At 50.0% G+C, this 24942-nt stretch overlaps 1 long non-coding RNA gene across 2 annotated transcripts; it reads left to right on the forward strand.

Moving 5' to 3' along the window:
- Positions 1 to 2872: 2872 nt before the first annotated feature.
- LOC308574464 lies at positions 2873 to 24942 on the forward strand. 2 transcript variants are annotated; one of them, XR_014002508.1, is made up of 4 exons: positions 2873 to 3047; positions 12156 to 12680; positions 23121 to 23253; positions 24664 to 24942. It is a non-coding gene; the product is annotated as an uncharacterized lncRNA (long non-coding RNA). The 2 variants fall into 2 exon arrangements; XR_014002509.1 differs by lacking the exons at positions 2873 to 3047; positions 12156 to 12680 and having other exon boundaries at positions 22556 to 23253.

Below are 24942 nucleotides of genomic sequence, written 5' to 3' on the forward strand. Positions count from 1 at the left end.
GGGGGGCGCAAATATTTTACCGGCCCCAGGAATTGGCTCCTACTCTGCAGAGCGTCCCTCCCAGCACCATGATGAAAGTGTCCCTGAGCACGTGCAGAGTAAATTTCCATTCCATAAATGAAAGGAGACGCCACTCTGTGGAGATTTGTTAATTATTGATTGTAGAAAACCTCAAAGCTGTTTGTAAAAACAATAAAGCAGTATGATTATTAGTAAAAATCATTTTTTAAAAACTAAAAGCCAGCGACGAACAAAATCTGCTGAGAACATTATGGGGCCCCAGGGAGCCCTTGGCTTCTAATAAGGAAGGTATTTATTTCTGATGGCTCCTCTGAAAGTGGGAAGAGATGGGATCCTGGAATGGGGGGGATACATGCGCCCACCACCAACTCCGGTGAATAAAGGGGCGCATCCTTCCAGTAAATACACAGAAGGCAGGCAGGGTGGGAGGGAGGGCGGGAGGGCGGGCGGGCTATAAGGTGGTTCAGTAGGTGTGTGCCCAGTTTTAACCTTTTCCTTCCAGCCTTAACATCACCATCAGCCTTCGAGGTTAGAGCATCAGGATCGCACCAGTCAGTCGGATCACTGGGGCCATTGCGCGTTGCTCGTCACCGACTGCAACGAGGCCTATTCAGTAGAGTCTGATAACATTCTCACAGCCTTCCCCACGTACCACTCCGTACATAGCAACAGGCACATTAGCTGGGGGTGGAGAGAAGATTGGGGAACTGCCTTTCCCCAGCAGCAACAGAGACCTCTGCTTGAACGCTGAGAAACAACAAATGCAGCATGAAACTAAAGCAATTCTTCGAGTCTCTGGATCGTGCGGGAAACACTTATTGCATGAATGAAAAACGTGTTTGGGCTCCTTTAATATCTTTGGAAAGCTGAATTTTTGTGCCTCCCCCCCCCCAATATCTTAATTTTGACGGAGCCTCAGCTTCAGGATCTGTCCTTCCAGTGAGCACTCAGGGCTGATTTCCTTCAGAATGGAGAAGTTCGATCTTCTTGCAGTCCATGGGACTCTCAAGACTCTCCTCCAGCACCAGAATTCAAAAGCATCCATTCTTCAGCGATCAGCCTTCTTTATGGTCCAGCTCTCAATTCCATACATCACTACTGGGAAAACCATAGCTTGAACTATACGGACCTTTGTTGGCAAGGTGATGTCTCTGAAGTTGCCTAGGAAGCTGTATTGTCTACACTGGCTGGCAGCAACCCCCCGGGATTCCAGACCAGGCATGTTCCCAGCTCTACCTGGAGATGCTGCCAGACACAACCTGGGACCTTCTGCATGCTAAGTATGGGCCCTTCTCTGACAAATATCACACCCCTAATAACAATGTGATCCAATACCAAAAAAAGTCAGAATAAAAACATAACTTTAAAATAAACCAAGTAAAGCAATATTCAATAATACTGAATAGGTATTCAATAATCCATTAGAATAGTAAAATTAAATAGGAAGGAGGAGGTGAAGGAGGGAATTAAATAGGAAGGAGTCACAGAGTCCACTCGCCACAGCCCTTAAAGAGTCCCCCTAAGCGCTGCCATAAGGCAGCCTGCAAACTGCACGTTGTAATCGCAAGGAGAAGAGGTGAAACACAGCCCCCAGCACTTTGACCAGAAAGGGGCTTATATTCTGTCTTCTTTCTTACTTTCCTTCTCTCTTATTTTCACTCCAAATCAGTCCTATAGAAGTCTGTAATTGGGGAGAGTATATCGCTGTTTTCTTCTTCTCTCCACCACCAAGAGGAAGGAGGAGGTGAAGGGGCTCCGACAGAGTCAAAGAGTCCACTCGCCACGCTCCTCAAAATCGCCCCAAAGCCTCCAAAAAAATTTCCCAAGCGCTCCAAACACTATGATTTTCTTTGATTACAATCCCTTATATCACATAGCACAATCTCCTCCTGAATATAGCAAAGAAGGGGGTAGTAGTCTTACTATCGTACTTTATAGATCCACTTTCCGTCTTTATAATCCACTTTCCCGTCGCTGGCTCAAAAACGGCTCAACCAGATTCTTTTGAGATTAGTGGGAAAGGAGGTTAAAAAGAAGGATAAGAGTTTGTTTTTGTATGCCATGACGGAAGCAAGGATTATGTTGGCCCAGAATTGGAAGACAAATGTATTACCAACTATTTCGGACTGGCAGGTTAAACTGATAAATGATGCGGAACCGGCTAGATTATCAGGGAGAATACGAGATCAGGAAGACCAGAAGTTTTCTGAAAATTGGAGTAAATATTTGGTGTATATAAGAGATAATTGTAAATCTTTAAAGACTCTGGCAGGGTTTGATTAACTTCAACAGCATATGGTTAATTAGATAAACGAATAAAATACGAGATGTAATGAAATTATAAGATACTTATCGAAGGGGGGGAAGGAAGTCTAAAGAATAGTAAAATTAAATATATGCACATAATAATCGAACAGTTTACACTTAACAATTACAGTAAAGAATTACTAAGCTATAATCAATAAAAAGGATAGCAAGTCACAATGCATAAAATGCCACCAAACATACAAGCATGTCAGGCTCCAGTAATATCTCCCTTTGCAGGATTCCTTTGGTAAGTCCCTAAACAGAGCACCTGTCATGGATCAGCACAAGGAGGCAGCAGCAAGCAGGAGGCTGGGAAGTCCATGTCCGGGACCGGCTGGATGAGGAGTGGGGGGAGCTTTTTGCCCAGGAGTCGCCCCTTCTCCCCCCCCCCCCAAGACAGAGAAGACATGGACTCAGACCCCAGGTCCTGGTGGTGGAGCAATGGGGAACGGTTAATGATAATTTAAGCGCCTTAGTGCCTGAAGTGAACAGGAATATCTGGTTGGCGCGAAGCTTTATGGTGTGGTTGTCATGTCTGGGACATCATGTATACTGTCCTTTTGTATTTTTATTTCCCTCTGCACTGCCCGGTTCTCAGGGAGCCTGACTTTGGCCTTTAATATATAACTGTAATTGATTTATCTCACAGCTAACCTGCAGCAAAATAATAATAATGTTATAAATTGATATACATTACATCTCCTAATACTGTAAAAAAAGTCCCCCCCTGCAGTTATATGTTATGTTGCATTTTTTGTTGTGTAACTTACGTTGGGAATCAGTGAAATATTAGCTATAAACACAACCTTGTACTCAAATAATATGCCTATTTTTATGCCCTTTAAGAACAAACGTGTGGAGCTTCTTGTGTGTGTGTGTGTGAGTGCTTGTGCGTCCTGGAGGCGGCCGGCGAGGGGTGAACGGCGGCGGCGGCCGGGGCGGCGGCCGGTCAGGGTTCCGTGCCCGCGCGGCTGTCTGTGGAGACACAGGGCTGCCCCCGCGGGCCGGCTCTCCTGCCGGGCGCTCCCGTGCCGTCCGTCCGCGCCGCGAGGTAGCTGGGACGTCCTCCCCTCCTCCTCCTCGGGCCTCGTTCTCCCCGGCGGCAGCGAAGCGATCGGGGGGGGGGGGCCGGCTGATTGGGTCGGTCGGTCGGCTGTCTGGCGGGCGGGCCATTGGTTCGGTCGGGCGTACGTTTGTTCGAGAGGGCCGGCTCCGCGTCGCCTCTCCCGTTGGCGTGCGGCCGCCGTTCTTTCGTGTCCCGCCCGCCCTGCCTCCGTCGCCGTGGCCGTCCCCTCCCTGCCTGGCAGGCAGGCAGGCAGGCAGGCAGGCAGGCAGGCAGGCAGGCAGGCAGGCAGGCAGGCAGGCAGGGTGGGCGTCCCTTGCTTGCTTGCCTGCCTGCCTGCCTCCCACCCAGGTAGACCGGGTAAGAACCTGGCCCTTCGTTCAGAAGCGCTGGGGAGCAGGCAGGCAGGATGCAAGGCAGGCAGGAGGGCTGTGCCCTGCATGCCTGCCAACTCCCCCCCCCCCGGTAGGCCGGCTAGGCACCCCTCCCCCCCCGGTAGGCCGGCTAGGCACCCTCTCCCTCTCTTTAGAAGCGCCCCCGTGTGGCCGCCGCAGGGCAGGGCGACCATTCCTTGCTTGCCTTCTCCCAGGTAGACCGGGTAGGCGCCGGTTCCTTGCTTTAGGAGCGCCCTCGTGTGGCCAGCATGGTAAGGGCAGGGCAGCCTTCTTCTTCTTCTTCTTCTTCTTCTTCTTCTTCTTCTTCTTCTTCTTCTTCTTCTTCTTCTTCTTCTTCTTCTTCTTCTTCTTCTTCTTGTCGTCCTCGTCGTATCCCTCCTTGTTGTCATGATCGTTAGGCCGGGCGGGCGAAAAGGGAGATGCGTGTGTGTGTGCCTGCCTGCCCGCCTCCCACTCTTTCTCTCTCTCCGTGATCTATTTTGGGTCTGTCTCCCCCACACGCCAGCACATGGGGGGGGGCGGGAATGGTTTCTTGGGTGTGCGTGTGTGCGCGTTGGAGGGATATTTTGTGTCCATCTCTCTGTCCCTGTCTGTCTCCCCCGCACACAAGGACAGGCTGTGTTTGAGTGTATGCTAGAGTGACAGAGAAATTTTGTGCCCTTCTGTCTCCCTCCCCCGCAAACGAGTCCTCCCGCAAAGGAACGCACGCACGCCAAGACTTTCCTCCCTTGCCGTCCCTGCAAGGACGGACGCACGCACGCATGCCCTCACCTGTCCCATCCATCACCTGCCTGCTGCTCTGCCGCTAAGCGGCGGTCTAAAAAGTCACCGACTTCTACGGCAGCTGTAGCCACGAACCCCACCCTTGACGATGTCGTCGAGGTCCAACGACTGGGTAGACCTGGAGGCGCCAACGGGGGCGCGAGCCGGTAGACCGGGAAGCCTCCCGCCCCCTCTAGTAGACCGGCAAGCCCCCCCAGCCGGGTGGACCGGAGGGGAGCCGAGGGCAGGGAGACCGGGCAACGCCGCCAGCCCTCAGGCGGGTAGACCGGGCTCTCCGAGGTCCGGCGCCCAGCAGACCGGCTAGCGGTTCCACTCCGTCCCACAGGTAGTCCGGCAGAGCCGCGCTTCCCGGCGGGTAGACCGGGAAGCCCCACGATCTCTGAGGAAGACCGGCAAGACCAAGCCTCCCCCCCAGCGAGTAAACCCGTCGTACAGCGGCTCCAGGCACACAACGAGTGGACCGGCGCCTCGCGGGCCCAAGGATGGTAGACCGGGAAACCGTTTGTCCTCAAAGGGAGACTTGGAAGCACCAGGGTCGCCGTCCGCGGCCTGCCTTCCAGGTAGACCGGGCAGGAGCCTGTTCCTTTGTTTAGGAGCGCCAGGAAGGCGGCAGGCAGGCAGGCAGGCCGTGGTGTGCGTGGACGCGAGGAGCCCAACGGGCCTGGAACCGAGTAGACTGGCCAGGGGTTCCACGCCATTCCCCAGGTAGTCCGGCAGAGCCGCGCTTTCCGTTGGGTAGACCGGGAAGCCCCACCATCTGAGGAAGACCGGCAAGCCCCAGCCTTCCCGGCCGGTAGACCGGAGGGGAGCCGAGGGCCGGTGGACCGGGCAACACCGCAGCCCCTCCGCCGGGTAGACCGTGCTTTCCGAGGTCCGGTGCCCAGTAGACCGGCCCGCTGTTCCACGCAGTACGCCAGGTAGTCCGGCAGAGGCGCGCTTTCCTGGAGGTAGACTGGCAAGACAGCCTCCCCCCCTCCTCCGGCGAGTAGAGAGGGAAGCAGCTCCAGCCGCCCGCCTAGTGGACCAGCGCCTCCCTTCCCCGAGGAGGGTAGACCGTGAAGCCGTTTTCCCTCCGAGGTGGACCGGGAAGCCCCAGACCCTGCGGCAAGCAGGCAGGCAGGCAAGCAGGCAGGGTGTCCTTCCGCTCCCTGCCTTCCAGGTACACCGGGAAGAGCCTGTTCCTTTGTTTAGGAGCGCTGGCCAGCGGCAGGGAGGCAGGCAGGACGTGGTGTGCGTGGACGCGAGGAGCCCACCGGGCCTGGAGTAGACCGGCCAACGGTTCCACGCCGAACGCCAGGTAGCCCGGCAGAGCTGCTCTTTCCTGTCGGTAGACCGGGAGAATCCCGGATCACTGAGGAACACCGGCAAGACCAAGCTTTCCGGGCCGGTAGGCCGGAGTGGAGACGATTTCCGGAAACCGGGCAACGCCGCCATCCCCTCCGGCGGGCAGACCGTGCTTCCAGAGGTCCGGTGCCCAGTAGACCGGCCAGCGGTTCCGCGCCTTAAGCCACTAGTTCGGCAGATCCGCGCTTTCTTGCAGGTAGACCGGCAAGACAGCCTCCCCCCTCCGCCGGCAAGTAGACCGGGCAGCGGTGCCAGACTCCGGCTAGTGGACCGGCGCCTCCCGACCCCAAGGCGGGTTGACCGGGAAGACGTGTCTCCAACTAGGTGGACCGGGAAGCCCCAGACCCTGCGGCTTGCAGGCTCGCAGGCAGGCAGGCAGGCAGGCATGCAGGGTGGCCGTCCGCTTCCTGCCTTCCAGGTAGACCGGGAAGGAGCCTGTTCCTTTGTTTAGGAGCGCTGGACATGCGGCAGGCCGGCCGTGGTGTGCGTGGACGCGAGGAGCCCACCAGGCCTGCAACCGAGTAGACCGGGAAGAGGTTCCACGCCGTGCGCCAGGTAGCCCGGCAGAGCCGCGCTTTCCTCTGGGGGGACCGGGAATCACCGCGATCTCTAACGAAGACCGGCGAGTCCCAGCCTTCCCAGCAGGTAGACAGGAGAGGAGCAGAGGGCCGGGAGAGCAGGCAACGCCGACTGCCGCTCTGGCGGGTAGACCGTCGCCTCGCGGGTCCAAGTACCATCGCCTCGCGGGCCGAAGGATGGTAGACCGGGAAACCGTTTGTCCTCCAAGGGAGACTTGGAAGCACCAGACCTTCTTGCGAAAAGGCAGGTAGGGTCGCCGTCCGCTGCCTGCCTTCCAGGTAGACCGGGCAAGAGCCTGTTCCTTTGTTTAGGAGCGCTGGTCAGGCGGCAGGCAGGCAGGCAGGCAGGCAGGCAAGCAGGCAGGCAGGCAGGCAGGCAGGCAGGCAGGCAGGCAGGCAAGCAGGCAGGCAGGCAGGCAGGCAGGCAGGCAGGCAGGCAGGCAGGCAGGCAGTAGGCAGGCAGGGTGTCCGTCCGCTCCCTGCCTTCCAGGTAGACCGGGCAAGAGCATGTTCCTTTGTTTAGGACCGCTGGTCAGGCGGCAGGCAGGCAGGCAGGCAGGCAGGCAGGCAGGCAGGCAGGCAGGCAGGTAGGCGGCAGGCAGGGTGTCCGTCCGCTCCCTGCCTTCCAGGTAGACCGGGCAAGAGCCTGTTCCTTTGTTTAGGAGCGCTGGTCAGGCGGCAGGCAGGCAGGCAGGAAGGCAGGCAGGCAGGCAAGCAGGCAGGCAGGCAGGCAGGCAGGCAGGCAGGCAGGCAGGCAGGCAGGCAGGCAGGCAGGCAGGCATGGTGGCCGTCCCCTGCCTGCCTTCCAGGTAGACCTGGAAGGAGCCTGTTCCTTTGTTTAGGAGCGCTGGACATGCGGCAGGCCGGCCGTGGTGTGCGTGGACGCGAGGAGCCCACCGGGCCTGGAACCGAGTAGACCGGGAAGAGGTTCCACGCAGTACGCCAGGTAGCCCGGCAGAGCTGCGCTTTCCTGCAGGTAGACTGGCAAGACAGCCTCCCCCCCCTCCGCCGGCGAGTAGACCGGGCAGCGGCTCCAGGCCTCCCCCCCGCCTTGTGGACCGGTGATTCCCGGCCCCGAGGAGGGTAGACCGGGAAGCCGTTTCTCCTCCGAGGTGGAGCATAAAGCCCCAGACTTGCGGTGAGCAGGCGGGCAGGCAGGATGGCCGGGAACTGGTCTGTCCTCGAGGTAGAGCTGGAAGCCCCAGCCTTGCTTCTGGCTTCTGGTTCTGGGTTCTCCACCCCTTAAAGATTTCACATGGGGGTGGGTCATCATCCGGTAGAGGCTTATTCAAACTCATCTTTGTGCTGTAAGAGCATGCACTGGGTCAAGATATGTGCATACACTTGCCCACAACCCTATTATATAGACGTTTATTTAGGGCGTGTGTGTACATCTCTGTTTTTTAAAATAGAAGACCCCCCTTAGATGCTAGATTTGCATTCTCTCACTTTTAGGAAGATTCCTTAAACCTCTTCCGGCTCCCTGTGATCCTAGAGATGTTTTTCCCCAGCTTGCTTTGCAAGAAATGTGTCAGTCAGAGGTCCAAATTCTCTGGAGGCAAAGGAACCCCAACTTCCGCTGCGCTCTTCTACCAGGAACCCATGGAGGAGTTAGGCAGGAGTTGCAGAGCCCCATCCATCTCGTTCCCATCATACCTACCCACAGAAAGCCGCCCCCGGGCGACACCCACATTTCTGTGAAGTTCTCCAAGCCCCGCAGCTGTGCCAAGTTCTGGATGGTGTTGGACAAGGTGTTCATGTAGCGCCTGCTCTGCTCCAGGCAGGGCGGCGCTCCGAGGCAGAAGCAACCCGGCCAGGCAGAGGAGCATCCCTGCACAGCCCCAGAGCATCCTTCCTCCACGGAGAGGCATCCTCGGCTGCTGGCTCAGAAAGCCCCGCGGCTCCCCATCCGCTGCTCCCCAGCCAAGTAGCTCTGCTCTCTCGCTGAGCCTCTTCCTTCCTTGTCAGTCATGGACCATGAGCCCGCACTCTCTCGCAGACACACAACCACTCATTTCCCAACCTCGGGGGGGGGCGGAGTTTGCTCCAAGTCCTCCTCCAACAGCACAGAACCCCTCCCTCTCCAAGCGAGTGACCGCCTGTCTCAGTGGACACAGCAGCGAGAGCAATGGCCACGTGAGTGTGCCTCTTCTCCCCCTGGAGCACAGAGGAAGGGAGAGGAGCTCCTGTGGTGCCAGCAGCCTCCTTCCAGGGTGCCGGGGGGGGGGCAGGCATGGGCGTAGCCAGGATTGATGTTGGGGGGACGGACGGAATCAGCTGGTCAGTTAGTTAAGCATTTTTTAATTTTCTTGATTTAGGGGGGCAACTGCCCTCTGTCCTCCCTTGGCTACTCATGGGGACAGGTAAGTCCCGCCCCGCATGATCGATCACAAGACATGGCGCGCGCACACCATTTGAACAGCAATGAATGACCAGCAACCTTTTTTGACGGGCGGCCCCCTCAAATATTTTACTGGGGGGCGCAAATATTTTACCGGCCCCAGGAATTGGCTCCACTCTGCAGAGCATCCCTCCCAGCACCATGATGAAAGTGTCCCTGAGCACGTGCAGAGTAAATTTCCATTCCATAAATGAAAGGAGACGCCACTCTGGAGATTTGTTAATTTTATTTATTCAATTACGTGTATACCCCGGCTGATTGTAGAAAACCTCAAAGCTGTTTGTAAAAAGAATAAAGCAGTAAGATTATTAGTAAAAATCTTTTTTTAAAACTAAAAGCCAGCGACGAACAAAATCTGCTGAGAACATTATGGGGCCCCAGGGAGCCCTTGGCTTCTAATAAGGAAGGTATTTATTTCTGATGGCTCCTCTGAAAGTGGGAAGAGATGGGATCCTGGAATGGGGGGGGGGATACATGCGCCCACCACCAACTCCGGTGAATAAAGGGGCGCATCAGACCGGCAGTATCCCTTCGAGCAGGACTTCAAAACACTCGCAAGGTGAAGGGGGGGAATTAAATAGGAAGGAGTCACAGAGTCCACTCGCCACAGCCCTTAAAGAGTCCCCCTAAGCGCTGCCATAAGGCAGCCTGCAAACTGCACCTTGTAATCGCAAGGAGAAGAGGTGAAACACAGCCCCCAGCACTTTGACCAGAAAGGGGCTTATATTCTGTCTTCTTTCTTACTTTCCTTCTCTCTTATTTTCACTCCAAATCAGTCCTATAGAAGTCTGTAATTGGGGAGAGTATATCGCTGTTTTCTTCTTCTCTCCACCACCAAGAGGAAGGAGGAGGTGAAGGGGCTCCGACAGAGTCAAAGAGTCCACTCGCCACGCTCCTCAAAATCGCCCCAAAGCCTCCAAAAAAATTTCCCAAGCGCTCCAAACACTATGATTTTCTTTGATTACAATCCCTTATATCACATAGCACAATCTCCTCCTGAATATAGCAAAGAAGGGGGTAGTAGTCTTACTATCGTACTTTATAGATCCACCTTCCGTCTTTATAATCCACTTTCCCGTCGCTGGCTCAAAAACGGCTCAACCAGATTCTTTTGGGATTAGTGGGAAAGGAGGTTAAAAAGAAGGATAAGAATTTATTTTTGTATGCCATGACGGAAGCAAGGATTATGTTGGCCCAGAATTGGAAGACAAATGTAGGTTAAATGGACTGGCAGGTTAAATGGATAAATGATGCGGAACCGGCTAGATTATCAGGGAGAATACGAGATCAGGAAGACCAGAAGTTTTCTGAAAATTGGAGTAAATATTTGGTGTATATAAGAGATAATAGTAAATCTTTAAAGACCCTGGCAGGGTTTGATTAACTTCAAGAGCATATGGTTAATTAGATAAACGAATAAAATACGAGATGTAATGAAATTATAAGATACTTATCGAAGGGGGGAAGGAAGTCTGAAGCTCAGCAGAGCTAAAGGTTTTATATGAGATCTATTTGTATAACAAATGTACATAAATGTATTCTGGTTGAAAATCAATAAAAAATTATTTTTTTAAAAAAAAGAATAGTAAAATTAAATATATGCGCATAATAATCGAACAGTTTACACTTAACAATTACAGTAAAGAATTACTAAGCTATAATCAATAAAAATGATAGCAAGTCACAATGCATAAAATGCCACCAAACATACAAGCATGTCAGGCTCCAGTAATATCTCCCTTTGCAGGATTCCTTTGGTAAGTCCCTAAACAGAGCACCTGCCATGGATCAGCACAAGGAGGCAGCAGCAAGCAGGAGGCTGGGAAGTCCATGTCCGGGACCGGCTGGATGAGGAGTGGGGGGAGCTTTTTGCCCAGGAGTCGCCCCTTCCCCCCCAAGACAGAGAAGACATGGGCTTAGACCCCAGGTCCTGGTGGTGGAGCAATGAGGAACGGTTAATGATAATTTAAGCGCCTTAGTTCCTGAAGTGAACAGGAATATCTTTATTATTATTATTATTATTATTATTATTGTTGTTGTTGTTGTTGTTGTTGTTGTTGTTGTTGTTGTTGTTATTTTTAAATATATTTTTATTACTTTTCAGATTTTTACAAATCTGTCCAAATTACTTTGAGTTATTGAGTTAATTAATAGCCTGCTAAACACCCAGTGAGCTTTCGGGGGGTTTTTATAAGATATCTATTAAGATTTTTTAACACATTGCAATAAAAAATGGAAAAATAAAAAGAAAAATGCAAAATAAAACAGTTAAAAACACATTAATTTTCCGTTTCTTATTTTCCTTAATCTTATTTCCCCGGACCTCCTCATACCTCCCTTTTTGTATTCCACTTAAATTTATTAGTTCAGCAAATCCTTACCATTAAGCTTTTACCCATTTATAGACCTTTTTTTCATATTCTCTTAAAGCATTACAGCTAGAAACCACTTAATTTCTATCCAACATCATTCTATCATTCATTAATTTTACAATATTTCTGTAAGTAATCTTTAAATTTCTTCCAATCTTCTTCCTGGTCCCGGATTCTGCTAGTCATTTCTGCCAATTCCATATAGTCTATCACCTTCATCTGCCATTCTTCCAAAGTGGGTAGATCTTGTGTCTTCCAATACTTTGCAATGAGAATTCTTGCAGCTGTTGTAGCATGCATAAAAAAAGTTCTATCCTTCTTTGGCACCAATTGGCCGACTATGCCCAGGAGAAAGGCCTCTGGTTTCTTCAAGAAGGTATACTTAAATACCTTTTTCAATTCATTATATATCATTTCCCAGAAAGCCTTAATCCTTGGGCATGTACCTTCAGTTTCTTTACATTTCCAACATTTATTGTCGGGCAAATGATAGATTTTTGCAAGCTTGACTGGGGTCATGTACCACCTGTATATCATTTTCATAATATTCTCTCTTAGGGCATTACATGCTGTAAATTTCATACCTGTGGTCCACAACTGTTCCCAGTCAGCAAACATAATATTATGTCCAACGTCTTGTGCCCTGAAGTGAACAGGAATATCTGGTTGGCGTGAAGCTTTATGGTGTGGTTGTCATGTCTGGGACATCATGTACACTGTCCTTTTGTATTTTTATTTCCCTCTGCACTGCCCGGTTCTCAGGGAGCCTGAGTTTGGCCTTTAATATAGAACTGTAATTGATTTATATCACAGCTAACCTGTAGCAAAAAAATAATTTAAAAAAATTGTTATAAATTTATATACATTACATCTCCTAATACTGTAAAAAAGTTTTCTTCCGCCCTTCCCCCCCTTGCAGTTATATGTTATGTTGCATTTTTTGTTGTGTAACTTACGTTGGGAATCAGTGAAATATTAGATATAAACACAACCTTGTATTCAAATAATATGCCTATTTTTATGCCCTTTAAGAACAAACGTGTGGAGCTTCTTGTGTGTGTGAGTGCTTGTGAGCTCACATGGGGCGGGGAGGGGGCGGTGCCGAATTGAGTCTTTGACCCATGGAAGAAAGCCTAATTTCCCTGCCAGCAGCTGTGTGCACTTTGATCAGCAGCCTGGAGGGAATTAAACACAGGTGGGGGATGTCTGAGGAAACGCTCGCAGCTGTGCCTAGCCAGGCAAGATAGGGCTGGAAGTAGAAAGCACGTCATCCCTGCACCTGTAACTGATTCAGAATGGAACCTGCGCTAATAGCCTCCCCTACTTAAGGATAGGCAGTTGTGAGGAGTGTGATGAAGACCAAGGAGGCGTGCACTGCGTGCTGGGCGAAGGTGTGGCAGAAATGGCTGGAGCGAGGTGTGCGGAGGGACTGTCGCATACAGGAAACAAGGGAGAAGAGGGGGCAAGTTCTGCCAAGAGCAGCCAGATCCAGGACAGGTGCTGGGGGGGGGGTTGGAGTTGGAACTTCTGGGAGTTTCACATTTTGCCCCTGTCTGCACCAAATGCTAATTGTGACAGCACCCCTTTTGGAGGAAGGAAAAGAGAAAGGATTTAAAAATCAGGTTCAGGATTGTTTCTGTAGTTAAAAAAACGACCCAGCTTTTATTTCACCTTACACCACCTTTAGCTCCTAGGACAAGAGGTGGGCTATAAATACAAATGAGGGCTGGATAAAGTGGATTTGCAGCTGGTTGACTGACTAAACCCAGAGAGCTCTCTCTTAGTTTGGTACACGCACACTCCACACACATTTGCACGCACACACACAAAGCTCAACACATTTGTTATTAAATGGCATAAAAATAGGCAGTATATATTATTTGACACTGTGCTTGTTAATAGGAGGAGGAGTTTTCAGAGGCTTCGGTTAACTCAGGATTTGCACTCTTAAGGTTTAGAAATGTTAAGAAAAACTTTTGCCATAAGTTTTGGAGTTTGAAGTTTCCCTGAGTTTAATTTTGGCTTTAAAGGTAACATCTTGATACCTCAAATGATCTATTATTACTAAGACGTTGTATGACTGTATGACCAAAGGGAAAATTAGTGCCCCTTCCAGTAAAAGTAAATTGCTTGTCAACAGTAGAGCTTCCATGTGCAGAGGCTATCTGAGGTAGGATTTATTTGGTTAAAGGATTGTTAAAGGGCTGCATTTCCTAAGATCAGTGAAGACCCATGGGCGTAGCCAGGTCTTGGGGGAGGCAGAACAACCTGATTGGTCAGTTAAGTATTATTATTGTTTTACTTGATGTGGGAGGGGGCAGCTGCCCCCCTGCCTCCCCTTCTTGGCTATGCCCAGGCCAAGACTCTCAGGTTTCCTTTTAACATAGCATTTTAAAAGCCTCTTTGACCCTTTTTGCCACCCCTCTTTGAGTTATGAAATCCTTTGAGTTTTGATGGGTAAATTTACTCCCAAGTAAGTTTCCTTCAACGAGGTTCCTTTCAATTTTGTTTCGTTACTCATTTCAGGAAATAATACATTTGTAGTCATCTTAGGTTCCATGTAAGGTGAAGAAATGTTTCTTGCCAAGTAGAAAGTGTCCTGCAATTGCAATCCCAATGTAGCCTGATAGGACAGTGCTTGACGGGGAGCTGCATTGGGCAGGGAAAACGCTTACTCTCCTCCTCGCGTTCCTGTTTTAACTCTTGCCTGGTGTGCGCACGTGTGTATGATGTCATGATTGTGTGTCTTCTCCCAGTTGTGGGTGTATACACGTTTGTCTGGTGGCAGACTGGTTACAAAGGTTTTGTGGGCTTGGAACGATCGCTTTAAAATACCTGGCTGCCTTTTGCCTAACTTGTGACTGGGAAAATAGTAATTATTTTTAAAGGGTTTGTGTGTGTGTGTGTGTGTGTGTGTGTGTGTGTGTGTGTGTGTGTGTGTGGTGTGTTAAAGTCTTTAAAAGTTGTTACATCCTGCAAGTCCTTTCCCAGGAATATAAGGAATTGTTTCACTTCCTTTGCCACAGCACAGGGTTATTTACATCTGTCTTGTTTGAGTCCTCAATGTCTAATTTCTCTCTTCTCTCGCCCATCCCACCAAAAGCAGCAGGGGGTCAGAGATCTGAACGTAAGAAAGCACACACCCAGGGGGTGTAGCATGTTGGGTGCTGGCCTTGTTTTTGAGGGGGGCCCGGCTTGGGGTGCCTGGGTCGTGCCAGGGCCATAGGTAGAGGGTGGAGAGGAAGGCCCCCCGCCAGGGGCGCAGGCGAGGCCCCCCGCAAAATCTGCTCCGTGCGCCCTCGAGCGGGAGAACTTGCGCGCGCGGCGGGCGCCTCTTCTTGCTGTTTGCGTAGCCGGCGAATGAATGAATGGGCAGGAGGGCGCGCGTGAGAGAGCGGGAGGGAGGGAAGGAAGGAAGGAAGGTGGGTGTCCTCTCGGGGTGGAGCTACCGGAGCCGGGGAAAGGGCGTCGGCAGGGGAGGCGGGGCAGCACCCGAGCGCCTTCCAAGCACGCTTCAGACCCTTCTGGAAGGATACGGAAGGGTAGCCTATAATACTACCCGCGCCCCGCTTGCAGCTGGGGCAACAGCCTCTCCCACAGCCCTATGCGGGAGCCCCAGAGTGCAAAGATATAATTTTTGAAATCACAATTATCAGAGTGCCTCTGGGCATGTGCAGATTGTTCCTCCCGAAGTAGAAAGAGGTCCGCCTCCCGCTTTAGGAGGAGGGCGAACGGTTCGGTCCAGGGCAAAGGTGGCGGCGAGGGGATGTGTGCGCAGAGGGGGAGCTAGGTGCACTTGCTGTGCACGCGGGGGCGGGGCTGTGCGGGGGCAGGGCTAGCCGTGCGCGGGGAGAGGAGGGCGGGCACCGCCCGCAGCTAGCGATGTCACCCCCATGACACCCCTATGACACCCAGGACGGGAAAACCCCACCGCACCCCACTTCCTCCGCCACTGTGTGTGCGGCTCTCCACCACCTGGTAGCCTAGGGACCTAGTCCTCCTCGCGAGAGGCGGAAAGAAGAGCCAACTTATCCATGGCTAGGGGGCGCAATCTGGACGGTTCTGCCAGGGGCGCAAGATTACCTAGCTACGGCTCTGGTCGTGCCCATCAAGTGCTGCGTCCATTGGCCGGGCTCCCGGCTGCGCGGGCGGGCGGGCAGGCGGGTGGGTGGGGCAACATGGCCCTACTTGGCTGCCTTGTAGCTGAAACCTGCGGCTCCATAGAAAGGGAGGCGTCAAAGATTAAATGCCTCCAATCACAACTAGGGGTGATATGACCTTGATACCCATTTTAGTTATAATTCCAAGGGTTTGCAAATTGTCTACAGAGAGGGCACCCCAGACCCCTTGCTGACCGGGAAATGGATCGCTGTCGAAGCCCACCTGCTCACTGACTATGTGCAACAAGTATTTATAATACCAAGAGGGGAGTGCCCGGTTTCCTTCTGGCTGTGCTTCCCCTCGAAGTTTACCAAAAGTGGGCCACTAGGCAGCACCCCCCCTCACTGGGTAAGTGAAAAACAGGCGGGCCTCCCACTTAGTCCACACCTCATGTCTTTCCCTGCTGATTCCGCCAAGCCCATTCCCTTGACTGTGGTTTCACTAGATAGGTGGGGACAGTGGGAATCTCGTTCATCCATTCATGCGTGTCACTAGATGAGGAATTTGGCTCTTTTTTGTCATCATCGGGGCACCACGCCCCTCAGACGTTGCATCTCTTTATCCACAGAGGTATGGATTATTTTCTAGCAGTCCCATGCTATACCTGGGGAATTTTCTGGGCGCTCACATCCCAGCACCGAGGGAGGCGGCTGTTTTGTTAAAGATGGAATGAGCATAAATGCCTCCAATCACCACTCATGATGAGAGAACCTTAAGGTCTTGCTTCCAGGCAATACCCCAGGCTAACAGGTCCTCTGCCAAGCGATCACTCCACACCCCTCTGCAGGAGAGTGTTGCAGATGTGGTTCTCAGGTCTTCCACTTAGTAGCACACTTATTTTTTATTTTAAATATATCTTTATTAATTTTAAATAAATACCTTTATGAAAAAACAGATGTACATACAAGTAAACAAACACAAACAAACAAACAAATAACAGAAAAATCAAACTACACATTATAAGATACAAGAAGATTAATATTATTATCAACTTATATACTCCTGATACTGAACACAATTATAAAAGTTACAGAGAAGAAATTGAAAGCTGGCTTCCAGTTAATCTCACTGTACTTTATCTATCCATTACTTTATACCGCACAGTTACATATTTCTTATATAATTTCTTTTTACCTCCCTATGAACTTAGATTTATACAATGCAGGGATCAGTCTAATTCAGCCAAGATGTTTCCTTTTATTCCATAGTTTTCTTAATATTCTTTAAAGATTCCACAATCCTTATAGACTTTTTGTTTTGGTTGGCCTCTTACTCTTCCTGTTGCTTTCGCTACCTGCAGCTATTCTACCATTAGGATTTGCCAGTCTTCCGTGTTGGGTATTATTGTGTCTTTCCAATTTCTTGCTACTAAAATTCTGACCATCATTATTCCGTACATGAACAATGTTCTTTTTTTATTTCCCTATTTCTTTTGGCAAAATGCTTAATAAAAATATTTCTGGCCCCTTTTTGAATGTTAATTTAATGTTAATTTAAATAATTCTTAAATTTCTTCATATATATTATTCCAAAAAAACATAAATATCTGTACCTTTCCACCACATATGCAAATAAGACCCAATTTCTTTATTACACCTCCAACATAAAGGTGATCTGTTCTTATACATTTTAGCAAGTTTTTCTGGAGTTTGATGCCATCTATACCTCATCTTAATTTTGTTTTTCATGAGACTGTAGCAGGCCATGAATTTTATGTCTTCCCACCGTAATTTTTCCCATTGTTCCATAAATATTATAACCCAACTCTTGTGTCCATCTCACCATTTTGGCTTTCACTTGTTCTTCCTTTACCTCCCATTCCAATAGGAGGTCGTATACCCGTGAGATATATTTTCCTTTACTTTGTATCAATTCTTTTTCAAATTCTGATGTTTCTTTTGCAAGCCCTACTTTTTTATCAATGGTTAATCTTTGATGTATTTGAAAATATTGCAGCCAGTTTGTCAAATGCCCTTTAATTTCTTCATATTTTTTCAGTATAGGTCCATCCTGTTGTCCTTCTAATAATAATCGGTATGTGGCCCATTCCCCTTCCATATTCTTTTTCTTAACTGCCTGTGCTTCTGTAGGTGAGGTCCACAGGGGGTTCTTGGGTTCTAGTATTCCTTTATATTTTGACCAGATCTTATATAATTATTTCCTTATTAAATGATTCAGGAAGCCCCTGTGGACCTTTACCTTCTCATATAATAAATAGGCATGCCACCCATACCGATTATCATATCCCTCCAAATCTAATACATCAAAATCCCTTAATGTTATCCAGTCTTTCATCCACAGTAGTGCTGCAGCTGCATGACTTAACTCTAGATCAGGGAGTGTGAAGCCTCCTCTCTTTTTTATCACTTGGTAGCGCTCTTTAACCAACTCCAGGAGACTAGTGTTGCCGGCGTAGTAGTGGACTTTCTGAGCATGAGCCCTCTGCAGGTCCACCTGTTCGTCCACAGGTATGTCTGGGCCTAATATCCCCAGGAGGAAAGCCTCCATTTTTTAAAATGAAGAATGCCATCATAATTCTTTTGAGCTCATTATAAATTACATTGCAAAATTCCTTTATTTTCTTACAGGTCCACCACATATGTAACATTGAGCCTTCCGCTTCCCCACATCTCCAGCATTTACTTGAAATGTTCTTATACATTTTGAATAATTTTAGGGGTGTTACGTACCAGCAGAATTGCATCTACATAAAATTTTCTTTCAAGGTGTAGCATGCGGTGAACTTCATAGATTTTCCCAGGCATTCATTGGGATACTATAGCCAAAATCTTGAGCCCACTTGACCATTACAGATTTTAGAGGATTACAGATTGGAGAGGATTTTCACTTTAGAGTTGATCAGTTCTTTTTCCAATGTAGAGGGTTCCATCGCAAAACCATTTCTCTAGTTTAAATACCTCGTAAAGTTGGTGATATTGTAACCAACCTGACAGATGTTCTCTCATTTCTTCAGAGCCTTTTCATTCCTCTTCCTTCCATATTTTTTCTTCTTCACTGCTAGTGCTTCAAGGGGAGATATCCACCACAGAGTTTTAGGTTCAAGCAAATCTTTGTATTTTCCCAAACCATATAGAAAGGTTTCCTTATAATATGATTATTAATTTTTTGTGGATCTTAACTTTATCATAACCTTAAGCAGGCATGCCAGCCATAACGGTTGTAATGTCCTTCCAGGTCTAGAAGGTCTGTGTTTTGTAGTGTACACCATTCCTTGATCCAGGAGAGACAGGCCGCTGTATGAGACCTGTAGCAGACTTGGAGAACGTGGTTCAGAGTTTCGGGCATCTGGCACCCGCCGCGATCTAGCCGGTCAGCTCTCTGTCCCCTGGCCAAGCGGGACCTGGTCGGAAGCACATTGATGTGCATCTGAATGGAATTACGATAGTCCTTGCCCGACAGGAACTTAGTGCACCCAGTTGTGCTGGCTACGGGTTTTCCCAGACTCCTTCAATGCACAACCACCCACTGATTGGTAGAGGAGACTGGCCCATCGGCGTTTTTGTGCCTGAGCTGTAAACAGGCAATTTCCCTTCTCTAGTAGCCGCCCCTCTAACAGAGAGCTCCCACCTCAGAAAGGTCCCAGATGTAGACTGCTCCATCCTTACCAGTGGCAGTCATAGGAGCTGATCCCTACGAAGTCGTGGCATCATCCAGTGCATCGCCGGAATTCCTAGGCCTCCGTCACTGACCTTAGTGTGGAAGTACACAACAGGCGTACTATCCGGGAGACCTAGCCACTTTCTCACTGCCGTCCTCACACAGCGGTCCACTCTGTTGAGCAGTCCCACTGTGGTTGAGCCCATAGAGAGCTGATGGTATAGCGATGGCACGAAAGCCAAACATCCATTGCTGAGGCTTCAAGGGAGCTTTGCCAATGGTGTCCAGAAGCTCCTTTAGATGGTCCAGAGGCTGAATTGCCATGCGTCCTTCTGGCTTGAAGGGCACGCCCACGTAGTGCCAGTGGTCCGACCGCTTGAGAGCTTGCAACGGTTTGCTGTTACAGGTGACTACCTGCCGCAGGTTCACCACCGTTTTCTTCTCCTTGGGGACGACTTCCAATGATACTGTCAAGCTCTTCCCAGAGTTTACAGTGAGGCCACATAGTGCTAGATGTCTACCCACTATGTCGATGGTAGTTTGTAGCCCTACTGGTGTAGACGCCACAAACACCAGGTCGTCTGCAAAGGCTACGCTGTTCACTGTCACGCCTTCTCCCAGGTCGGCCCCTACCTCCTTCGGTATCTTCCGAAGGAGACGGTCCATGATCATATTAAATATGCAGGGTGACATGGGGCCACCCTGCTTCACCCCACACCTGGGGTGAAATTCCTGGGAGGTCGCACCACCGCACGAAGGTACGGTGGTACTCCGGTCATAGACATCACTTATATAGTGTGTCTTTGGGTTGGGGATCCCCATCATCTGAAGGGTTTCCTTGATGGTATTATGGGCCACAGAGTTGAACGCTTTCGCCAGGGATGTCAAGTACAACGGTTTCGACCGCTGCTTGTGGTTCCGGAGTACCATATCCAGGAGGAAGATGTTTTAGGAACACCCATCGAACTGCTGGAAGGCCCGTTGTCTTGGGTCTAGGTCGACTTCCCGAGTCAACCACGCAGCCAGGACCTTATGGAAGACTCTGGTCAATACTGGGGACACAGTTATAGGGCGGAAGTCCCCCGGATCTTGGGCATGATCTTTTTTGGGAATCAGTGTTGTTCGAGCCCCCAGCAACGACTGGGGGCATTTCCCACATACCATTATTAGGTTGAAGAGCCGCTCCAGCGCACCTAGAGGCAGCTTCTTCACCTGTTCCACAGTCATTCCGTCAGGTCCTGGTGCCGTTGAGACGGATGATATGGCTCTCTTAATCTCAGCAGCCTTCATGGGTTCCCATAAGGATGTTATAACATCTCTCCTGGGGCCAGGGCCAGGTGAGCAGTCCGGAGCCCTGGTCATTAGCTTTTCCCCATACGGAAAGAGGCTCGCGTCATTTTCTATTGGCATGTCCCTGTTCTTATCAAGAGCCCACTTAATACATTTAGTGGGACTCTTATGCCATAGATGTTGGAATTTGGCATATTGCTCTCGCCTCTTCCGCCTATTGGATGTCTGTTGTTCTTGGCTACTTCGTTCCCCTCTCTGCGCCCTCCAGGGTTGCATACCTTGCGTGCCCCACACAACCAGGGACAGCTCTTCATACACGTCGGTGAGCATCCTCGACCCGATGGTGGGACTCAGCCTTTCCAATCGCACGAGGTGTTCCGAGGTGGTTGGCATTCTGGGGAGCTGCTGCAGGTGTTGTATCAGCCTGTCACGCCACTGGGTATTCGAAGCTTCCACCACAGGTTGAGGGGCTGGTCCGTCTACCACCTCTAGCTGTTCCTGGATATACGTTGCAACCAATTCCTGGTAGGCCTGCTGGCGCCTATGGGCTTTTATTGCCTCAGCTGTTCTCTCTGGAAATTTCTCCATCAGGCCTAGGTTCATATGGCGTGTCCCCAAGGTTAGGAGTTGCGCCTCCTCTTTAGCCAGCAGTGCTGTTTCCTCGGGGGTCCATCTCCTTTTCACCTGATGCGTGTTTTGTTGTGCATCATACCAGTCTGGGTGGGCTCGTCGGTGATGGACACCACGTCCACTCTTGGTGTTAAAGGCTCTCTCGCAATCTGAGTGTTCACATACGAAAACTGGTTGTTCCATCGCAGGAACTACACCAGGCCAAGCAGCACGGGAGCTGCTCCTCACCCGGGTGGTACGGTCCGATGACCCGCCACCTCTCTTTGCATTGCAATGATTCATATCCTCTAGGGATCTGGGTGAGGGTAAACTGACCCTCTCTGGCACGGACCCAGAGGTTCAGATAAGCCTTCCCTGTTAGCCGCCTAAAGACGTTGCCTGACTCTCACCACGAGGAGGTAGGGATAGGCACGTGGAAAAGACCACCAAAGATCGATCAGTAGAACATCACAGATCAGCAGCTGCCATTTTTAAATTTTTTTTTAATTTTTTTTAATCATCATCTGGGCTCCACGCCCCTCAGACATTGCTTCTGTTTAACCGCAGAAGTACGGATTTTCTTTTCTAGCAGACCCGTGCCGGCCTGGGCAATTTCCTGGGTGCTCAAAAACCAGTACCGAGGGTAGCCGTAGTCCTGTTAAAGACCGTGTGCGCATACAGGCCACCAATCAACACCCGAGACGAGAGGACCCTAAGATCTTGTTTCCGGACAATACCAAGGGCTAGCAGGTCCTCTGCCGAGCGGTCACTCCACACACCCCTGCAGGAGAGCATTGCAGATGTGGTGCTCAGGTCTTCCACTTGGTAGCGCTCTTTTACCAACTCCAGGAGACTGGTGTTCCCCGCGTAATACTGGACTTTTTGGGCATGGGCCCTCCGCAGGTCCGCCTGCTCGCCCAACACCTGGGCATCGACTATCAATGCGGTTCGTCCAATACTCGCTACTATGTCGGGTTTCCTCAAACCTTCTGATGTTCGAAAGTGAGGCTCTAAATCCACGTGATACCCCTGCCTCCGAAGTCCTTTAGCGATATATTTCACTACAGCATCATGCCGGCGGACCCTAGCCGCATGAGACCTGTAGCAGACCTGGAGGACGTGGTTCAGAGTTTCGGGCGCCTGGCACCCGCCACGACATAGCCGGTCAGCTCTCCGTCCCCTAGCCAAGCGGGACCTGGTCAGAAGCGCATTAATGCGCATCCGTATGGAGTTGCGATAGTCCCTGCCCGACAGGAACTTTGTGCAGCCATAGACCCAGTCATGCTGGGTCAAGAGAGTCATAGTTACTCCCGCCGTTTACCCGCGCTTCATTGAATTTTTTCACTTTGACATTCAGAGCACTGGGCAGAAATCAGATCCCATCAACACCCGCCGCTGGCCTTCGCGATGCTTTGTTTTAATTAAACAGTCAGATTCCTATGGTCTGCACCAGTTCTAAGTCAACTGCTAGGTGCCGGCTGAGGCAGGACAAGGCATTAGGCTATTTATTTATTTTTTGGGGGAAAATTGTTTGGGGGGGGTGACTCGTTTATTTTGTATTATGGTGTGTTTTGTAGCACTAGTTTTTAATCCTGCTCTCTTCTATCTGACAATGCTGTAAGCATACAGCATACAGCCCTCCGATCACAACCCATGGTGATGGAGCCTGGAGATATTTCTTTCCTATTATTCCTAAAGGCAACAGTTCTTTTATGCTCACTCCATGGCACTCTTACTGAAGTTACATGTAACTTGCAGTTTCTGTTGCACAGTGTCTGTAGACTACTGTAACACCCTTGTATTGGTTCAGGGTCTCAGATATATGGCATCCACCTCTGCAGAGTCTGTCAAGTCTTCTGCCTCTGGCTAGACGTTTTCATATTGGGAGCACAATTATCCAGAGTTTTATGGAATTAAAGTAATCCCTTCCTGACAGAAAACACGTGCAACCATGCCTCTTGGTTTGGTGTTTTTTATTCTTCTTCTAACCCCCACCATCAATGTGCTCCCCTGCTTCATCAATCCATCTTTCACTCAGGGCCCCTGTTGTATGCAGGAAGCTTCCTCTGTTTCTGAAGTGACGTTCCATTACCTCCAGTTCCTTTGCCAGGAAGTTCCCAGCTAAGGACTGCTTGCCAACCTGCTTAAAGGCAATTTATGAAGGTGTTCTCTATGCAGGCTCCGTATGCTCCATCTCAGCCATTGCAAACAGGGACCTCCATCATTTACCTTGTTGTGAAACTACGCCACAAGTCTGGATGCCGGAAGACCAAGCCAGGTTCTACTTGCCCTTGAGCAGTGGTCCATGCAGGTAAGCATTTGCACCCCTCCAACTCTAACGACAGCTGGTTGTAAAAGTAGGGTAGGACCACAGTCTGTAGTCTGAACACCCTGTGTTGGGGTTTCAGGGAACCCTTCCTCAAGATTTCCCTTGCAGCCTCTCAAGGGGTTGGATTGCCATTCTTCTCTCAGTGGTGAATGGGATCCTAAGCTATTTCCATTTGCCTGACCTCTTTAGTGCCATTTTAGCATTGACCACCACTTTCTTTTGGGGACGTTCTCCAGGGAGACCATTAGGAACTTCTGGTATTGATGGTAAGCCCACATAGTGCCAGATGTTCCACCACTACGTGAGGGCTGTGAGGTTGGATACTCAGCTCTTCAAAGGAGCTGCTGTTTTTCCTAGCAGCGGGTATCATGCATTGGAACCACAAAATGCATGAATGGATTATAGAATAGTAGAGTTGTAAGAGACCAGGAATCATCTAGTCAAAGCTCCTGAAATTCAGGATTACTGGAACAGCAAATCCAAATTCTGCCTGGGTCATCCAAAACCCTGAAGGGGTGGGCTCCCATTCTGGAAGATGCATTACAGCTGTCTAACAACTGGAAGACTGGAAAGGGATCCCCTGTGGAAAAGCTAAGGGGGTGATGGGTGCTCCTCCAGTTCTTTGAGTGTGGAAAGTGTAGCCTGCTGCACAGTTGTCTACATGAGCCTCAGAAGGTTCTGTGTCTTGAGAGAAGGATTGATAGGTACAGCTCCTGCTGTGGTCCCCACTGAATTGGGGCTTTGGATGCCTATTGGCACTTATGGTACAATAACCCCAAGATCTGGGTGAGCCCTGGAATGAGTGCAAGTACTTGGGGTGTGTGTGTGTGAAATGAGAAGTAAATCTGATCCTCCATGCTCTGCAATAATTTTCCTGCCAGGCTGGGAGAAGCTCACCTGCACACCACTGAAGTTCTGAGCCCAGCTTGGACAAGGCGATGATGTGCCCAGAGTAATAATACCTTTATTGTCATTATATAACCTGTGTACAATGAAATTAAACAAGCCTCCTCCCCCAAACAATCTTGCTGCACTCTGTGTGCTTATCGAACAACACACCACCTCGCAAGTCAATTTTGCTATGTTATTTTCCATTCAACAGCCTAACAGCCCACAGATAGAAGCTATTTTTTAGCCTGTTGGTATGACTGATTATACTTCTATATCTCCTGCCCGAGGGTAGAAGATTTTCCAAGTGAGGTCCTCACTAAGGTAAACTCCCAGGAATTTAAAGCAGGGGACTCTCTCCACACAGCACCCCCCCTAGATATACATTGGGGCTGGTTCCCCTCTCTTCCTCCGGAAGTCCAACAGCATCTCCTTTGTCTTACTAATATTTAGGTGCAAGTTATTCTCTGAGCACCTAACCAATATTTGTTTGTTCATTAATAGGCTGCCACTGGAGTGGATATTGGGATTGGTCCTACGTTTCCTCTGCTGGCTGTATCCATACCTGTGCCAGAATGTTCCTGTACTTCACGTGGATCTGGAGCTTGGCGGTCATGAATTCTCACTGGGGCAGCAGAAGTTTCTGCCATGACTGGACTTATTGTTTGGCAGCAACCGGTGACTCATATAATGTTGGATCTACATGCAAATGACCAGAACACGGACATGGAGGCTTTTTGTGATATTTCAAGCTGTTAAATAAAAATGATTTGTGTATTAGAA

This window comes from Podarcis bocagei (assembly GCF_964188305.1).
Source record: "Podarcis bocagei genome assembly, chromosome: 15".
In the NCBI taxonomy this organism is placed as follows: Eukaryota; Metazoa; Chordata; class Lepidosauria; order Squamata; family Lacertidae; genus Podarcis; species Podarcis bocagei.